Genomic DNA, 7,500 nt, shown 5'->3' on the forward strand with positions numbered 1-7,500 from the left:
GTACAAGAGACAGTTGCTTCTTAATCGTAAAATACTTGCACAAATAGCTATATCAAATAGGAATTGTCTTTATATGATTTCCAATGAGATTATAAAAGAAGTAAGTTGGAAGGAATCCACCAGTTAAACGGAGTTGCCCGGAGAATGAACTCCGGGAAGGTCGAATAAAAAAGAAAATAAAAATGAATAGAATATGAGAAAATATGAGAAAAGAAAGTAGTCAAAATAAAAATGAATCAACGCGTTCAAAAAAAAATTTCTTCTTCCCAGATTCTTCTTTTTTTTCTTATGACACGAGAATTCAATCCGGATTCTTGGATTTTGACCACAAAATAGAAATCCGCGTTTGAGTTCGGATGGGGGTTTGAATTCAAGTTAATAAAGAGTAAACCTACCTTTTTCTGCCTCTAAGACTAGTAGTTCTAGTGGTCGACTCAGTTCTTTCAAATTGTTTCTCATTATTAAGAAAAGGTAACAAAGATAAAATACGAGCTTGTTTTATAGCAATAGTAATTAATCGTTGTTGTTTCAAGGTCAATCTATTTACTCGTCTAGATAATATTTTTCCCTGTTCACTAATAAATCGACTAATTAAACTCATGTTTTTATAATCAATTCGATCACCCGATTGGATCGGGGGCAAACGCTTACGAAAAGATCGCTTGGATTTAAGAAAAGTTCGCTTGGATTTATCCATGGTTTGGTTAGTTTATTTCTTATCCCTAAAATCCTATTTCAGCCGGATCTATAATTAGAATAAATAAATAGGATTTGGTTTGTTTATAATTATTTTTAACTATGTTAAATATGTTATATATATAATGTCATTTTTCCCTTTCCTTGCCTTGTAAGATTAAGATAAGGGCGCAAGTACTCGCTTCAATCTTGTTGGTACATGATGTCAGTAGTTCAGTGTCTAGTGTCTGTAATCGAGTTAGTTGGATTTGTATTTGGATGTAAGCGAAGTTCTCACAAGTTCGCTTATATAGGCGAACTTGTGGAACAAGCGAAGTTAGGGACAACTTCGCCTAAACATGCTAGGCGAAGTTGTCGTGTTATATAAACTGCTAGGTTCGGCTAGATCAAGAGACGAGACGAGACGAGTTAGAGTTTTAGTTAACGAGTTATACAGTTTTGTGTAATCGGTGATCAGTGAATCACGTGTTTCCAGTTGCAATACAACGTGTCTTTGTTTATTGTAACGTGTGTTAGATCGTGTTAACGTATATCGTCTTCTACGCTCGTAATGTCTTACGTAGGGATTCCGCACCTACGTAGAACGAGATATTCCGTGTAGATCCGGCTGGGAACCTACAAATCTATTTCTTTATCTCCACGTGAATCTTATGTTTGTAACAATATGAACAGAATTTTCGTAACTCCAATCGATTAGGCGTATTGTGCCGGTTCTTTTGAGTAATATATCTGGAATTCTGGAAATGCCCGTTGATTCCTTATTAACACCGTTTCGAACACAAGCGGTACATTCCAAAAGAACCGGTATTCGCACATCTTTACCCTTGGCCATGAACCTCCTTTGGATTTTTCATTTACTCAACTCTTCCTCTTTCAATCCGAAACGAAAAAGAAGAAAGGAAGGAAAAAACAAAATAGAATTTTTAACTTGCTATCCTCTTATGCAAGATTTCACTACACTCAATATCGGAAATAAGATAGAAAGATTTCTAAACTTTCAAATCACAGTACAGCATTTTATATTTTATATAAGTATCTTGTATAATACTCTTTCCCTAGAACCATTGTTTGTATTCGACTTCCATAGAATAAATATTCATTTCATTACAACCAGAACCCGAGTCTCACAGCTGTTGAATGCACTTTTATTCTTTCTCTTTCCTCCCTTCTTCTAAAAAAGGGAAAAAAGAGAAAAGAGGGGGCTGATATTTAATTGTATCTCTAATATTCTTTATTCCGTCCCGCGCCAATAACTAGAATGGGAACGTCAACGCATCCGGGAAAAAATGATTAATCTCTATCAATAAACCTGCCAAAGAACCGAACCATAGAGTACTTAGTACCGGTGCCACGGAAAGATATGTTTTTAGATCTCGCATTGAAAAACCTCCTTCATTTTTTCATTTTATTGTAATCAATAAGATAATACATATTTAAATGTACAATTATCTAGTAAAAAGATTTACTTTTTGTTAAATACAGAAAAAACGTCCTTTTCTTCTCCAATATTCCCCAAAAAGACTCAGTTATTTTTCCTTGGGGTTCCGTTCCATATTTCATATAGATAGAAGTCTTTGCTATTATTATATGTTAAATGAGACCAAAAAGACGAAATGAAAAGAAAAATTCTAGGTTTTAATAGAGGAGATAACGATGTGGAAAACAAGACAGGAATTCTCTACAATGACACTGTAGACCAACGGAAGGGATGTAGCGCAGCTTGGTAGCGCGTTTGTTTTGGGTACAAAATGTCACGGGTTCAAATCCTGTCATCCCTACCTATTACCTCCTTTGAGCAGTAATGAGGTATTTTTTAAGATCAACTCACAATGGACATATCATATAGAATCTTTCATTCTTATGACACTATATAGTATGCATACAATGACACTATATAGTATGCATACAAGATGTATTGGGGCCAATTCTTTTCTTTTTTCTTTACAGTATTCTCTTTTATGATAAGAAAGTGCTCTTAGTTCAGTTCGGTAGAACGCGGGTCTCCAAAACCCGATGTCGTAGGTTCAAATCCTACAGAGCGTGATTCGGATCTTCTTCGATCGAATTCGGCTGAAACACTAACTGGAACTGGAACAGCAATCTTAATTTGACCTCCTGGATATTAAACAAAGGAGGAGGTCAAAAAAGGGGGGGATGTTAATTAATCAAAGGTCCAACTGATCGCCACGCCTGTATTGTAAATATGCGAAAGTAATAGGAATTAGACCTAACACGATTCCAAAAAGAAAAACTTTAATCATTTCAATTTGTTTGAAAGGAGAAAAAAGAGGTAATATCTATACCTAAATATTAATCCAAATTACCACGAATCTCAATGACCAAGAATTGGTAATTGACACGATAAGTAACTAGAAATACACAGAAGTTCGCGGAAAGATTTCCTTTTATGAATTGTGCAATTCATTTCAAATAAGTCGTATCTTGCTCAGACCAATAAATAGAGCTGAGGTTATAGTTAAAGCCGTTAGTAGAAAACCGAAATAACTAGTTATTATAGGCAACAAGGAGCTAAATGAAATATGTTATTTTTATACATATGTTTATAAAAAAGCACTTACCTGAGTTTCATTTTTTACAAAATAGAAGAGAAACAAAAATACCAATTGCAAGCTTTTGATTCAAATATCATTATAGACAGCACTAACAAGGATAAAGTCACAGCTTTAGAAAAAGAAATTGATTAATCGTCTGTAACATCTACGCATACCGCGTTTGCAATCAGCGAATGCATTCTTGGATCATTTTTCAATTCAACTAATAAGAATTAGGTCGTGTAATTTCGTTTTAAAACAAAACTCTTTTCGAATCATTATGGAATCAAATTAGAAAATTATCACTATTTTTTTTTATCGAATCTATTTTCAATTTTAGGCGAACAGTAATCTTATAAAACTTTTACTTTCATTTTAATTAATTAGATTTCGTAATAGGTTATAATATCTTGCATATAATATCTTGAATGAATGAGAACAAAAAGTGATCACACGATCACTCGAAAAAAATATAGGTGTTTTGGTTCAACTATATTATAAGACTAGTCATTTCTATTCTCTTTTGCTTTAGAAGTTCTAGTTTGTATCTTTCCTATTAGAAATCCGCCTCTTTGTAGTTAGGTCAAAAAAGAACCTTCAGATTTCAGATTTCGATCTAATACAACAATGCATGCATTAGTGATTCCAATTATTTCATTCGTTGTTCTTTTTCGTTTATCGAAGAAAATTTCCTATTATTCCTTGTTACTGGACGACTAACCAATTCCTAATTCCTTAAAAGATAAAAAAAGATTCCAACAAAAAGCGCTTATACAACTATGAATAACAAAGATTTATAGATCTAAAATCTACTTACATTTGCGGTAATATTCTAATCATTTCATGAATTATTAGAAACTCACTTATCATATTCGCATTTTACCCTATCCTTAGTTTATAGCCCTAAACTCATAATGGCGAGAAATAGATTATTTGAAATTCAATAATTTTCTATTGAATGGGACATTCTTTTACATCGACAAACAACAAGAAAGAAATTATTTAGCACCTTTTTCCAATACTTATTGAAAGTGCATTGCTGTGTCAGAAGAAGGATAGCTATACTGATTCGGTATACTCTAAAGACGCCCTCGGTACAATATTGACGATCTCACAAAGATTTTTTCAGTGAATTTACATTTACTGATCCAATCTTTTACTGAATCGATCCCCTTTTGACTGTACAAGAATATGTGGAGCTCAGCATGTCTGGAAGCACGGGAGAACGTTCTTTTGCTGATATTATTACTAGTATTCGCTACTGGGTCATTCATAGCATTACTATACCTTCCCTATTCATTGCGGGTTGGTTATTCGTCAGCACTGGTTTAGCTTACGATGTGTTTGGAAGCCCTCGGCCAAACGAGTATTTCACAGAGAACCGACAAGGAATTCCATTAATCACCGGCCGTTTTGATTCTTTGGAACAACTCGATGAATTTAGTAGATCTTTTTAGGAGGCCTCAATGACCATAGATCGAACCTATCCAATTTTTACAGTGCGATGGTTGGCTGTTCACGGCCTAGCTGTACCTACCGTTTCTTTTTTGGGGTCAATATCACCAATGCAGTTCATACAACGATAAACCTAATCCGAATTATAGAGCTACGGCACAATCAAACCCAAACGAACAAAATGTTGAATTGAATCGTACCAGCCTCTACTGGGGGTTATTACTCATTTTTGTACTTGCTGTTTTATTTTCCAATTATTTCTTCAATTAAGAAAACGAGAGAGAACTAAAATAATAGACTAATCATTCTAGGTATTCTCTCTCTTAGCCCATTCGGAAGGATCTCATCTCATAATTATCCATGACTGTTTATGTCTCTAGCATGACCACTTGATGAAATGTGGAGGGAAGTGGCGGAAATGGCCGATACTACTGGAAGAATTCCTCTTTGGATAATAGGTACTGTAGCTGGTATTCTTGTGATCGGTTTAGTAGGCGTTTTCTTTTATGGTTCATATTCCGGGTTGGGTTCATCCCTATAGTAATAGGATGAATTGAGTTGTATACATGAAAGCGTAAGAACTCAACGGATTCCCTTCTTTGTTTGTCTGATTTGAGGGAGAAGGTCCCGTTGAGTTCTTAATAATTAGAAGATTTTTTTATAAGTTCATTGAATAAGTTCTATTTACTCAATCAATTTTCCCCTCCCCTTTTGTTTGTCCACCACTTTTATAGTATTTTATATTTATTGTATATGTAATTATGTATACGTAATTATTTATTATGATAAGATAATATAATAATAAGAAAAAAATACGTAATAACTCTAAAAAACGTTCTGATACGTCTCTAAAAAATCGAAAAAAAATTAGGAATGTTTGACGAACAGTATAAAGATAAAGAATCATTATTATTTCGACACAAGAAAAGGGTGTGAAAAATCCTTTTCTTGTGTCGAAGACTAGTAAGACGAATAACCCCTCCCAGAAATATTTGTTCCCTTCATTTATTCGTTCTATTTCGCGTTTCCTTTTGGATAGGATCTAGCCAAAGTAAATTGTATTAGAATCAAATGCATTTTATGACATTTCAATCTCACAATAGCAACATAATAACATCACCCCGGTTTTTTGAAAAAAAAAAAACAAACAAAAAAAGAAAGAGGGGGTCAAGTCAAACAGTCTTCTTCACAATCTATATACTATGGCTAGGAATATGGTACAAGGAATTACCGGCATCTCGTAGAAAAATAGTATAAAAAGGGTTTTTATAATTTCTTTTTTTATATCATAATTACTAAAAAGAATTTGGTTCTTTTTAAAAACTTGATGTCGATAAATGCGCGAGTTTAGAAATTCATTTCGGACAATTGAACCTTCTCGAACTGCTTCTTTTTAAGAACCAAAAATATTTGTGCCAAAATAACAGATGCGAAGAAGAACAAAAGGCCTTGTACACGTAATGGATCTTGCAGTACTATTTCTGCATCTCCCTGACCAAATCCGCCCACATTAGGATTACTTGTCAACGGTTGATCCAATTTGATAGATTCGCCTTCTGAAACAAGAAGTTCTGGCCCGGAGGGATAATATCAACCACTTGACGTCCATCCGATGCATCCGCTATGGTTATTTCGTATCCCCCCTTTTCTTTTCGTAGGATTTTGCTTACTATACCTGATGCTGTAGCATTATAAACTGTATTGTTACTTTTGCTCCCGTCAGGATAAATCTGGCCCCTTCCCCTGTTTCCACCTACGTAGATAGGATATTTTAAAAAGTGAACGTCTTTCTTAGTAGCGGGGTCCGGGGAAAGAATAGGAAAGGTCATTTCACTATATTTCTGACCAGGAACAGGGCCTATGACAAGAATATTTTTTTGATTGGGGCGATAGCTCTGAAAAGACAGATTACCCATCTTTTCTTTTATCTCGGGGGAAATACAATCGGGAGGGGCTAATTCAAAACCCTCTGGCAAAATAAGAACAGCCCCTACATTCAAAGCCCCTTTTTTACCATTAGCAAGAACTTGTTTCAGTTGCGTATCATAAGGAATTCGAACAACTGCTTCAAATACAGTATCGGGAAGTATCGCTTGCGGAACCTCAATATCCACCGGTTTATTAGCTAAATGGCAATTGGCGCATACAATACGTCCAGTCGCTTCTCGTGGATTTTCATAACCCTGCTGTGCAAAAATGGGATATGCATTTGAAATGGGAATACGAGTTATTATATATATCATGAGCGATACGGAAATAGATCGAGTAATCTGTTCCTTTATCCAAGAAAAATTATTTCTAGTTTGCATGGTCCAATCATTGATCCCGAAAATTTCTACAATAAATTGGGGTAGGTCACTAATGGAGTTTCCTATCCACGATTCCGTTATTTACTGGAATAATTTGACTCGATTAATATATAGGAATATAGGATGAATCTCCGGGATGGGTAGAAATAGAAAGCAATTTTCAATGTTTTGCTTATGTACAACTGCAAAGTAAGAAACATTATAATTGGATTAAGTAGACTATTTTTTAGTCATTCATTGAATGATAAATCACTACAAGTGACGGAGATACGCGATTTAAATAACGGAAAATCCAATATTTAAAAATTGTATCTAGAATGACTGGAAAAGTTGAAACAAGGCCAGATATAATTTGATCATTATGAACAAATCCAAAATCCTTGTAGACAAAGCCAATCATCAATTCACAACCATGGGGCGAATGAAATCCAATACATAAATCGGTTAATAAAAGAAGAGAAAAAGCTTTTATTGTGTCACTTAAGTTA

At 34.4% G+C, this 7,500-nt stretch overlaps 1 protein-coding gene and 2 non-coding genes across 3 annotated transcripts in view; 2 read left to right on the plus strand and 1 right to left on the minus strand.

Moving 5' to 3' along the window:
- Positions 1-7,500, minus strand: part of LOC143551976 (serine/threonine-protein kinase GRIK2-like) — a 233,707-nt gene that overhangs the window by 132,589 nt on the left and 93,618 nt on the right. The window lies entirely within an intron of this gene.
- TRNAP-UGG (transfer RNA proline (anticodon UGG)) lies at positions 2,401-2,474 on the plus strand. The gene has a single exon. It is a non-coding gene; the product is annotated as a tRNA-Pro (tRNA).
- On the plus strand, positions 2,666-2,739 carry TRNAW-CCA (transfer RNA tryptophan (anticodon CCA)). The gene has a single exon. It is a non-coding gene; the product is annotated as a tRNA-Trp (tRNA).

The sequence above is a fragment of the Bidens hawaiensis genome, unplaced genomic scaffold, assembly GCF_021521415.1.
Source record: "Bidens hawaiensis isolate Kalapana, Puna unplaced genomic scaffold, B.hawaiensis_p1.1 tig00016746_1, whole genome shotgun sequence".
Classification (NCBI taxonomy): Eukaryota; Viridiplantae; Streptophyta; class Magnoliopsida; order Asterales; family Asteraceae; genus Bidens; species Bidens hawaiensis.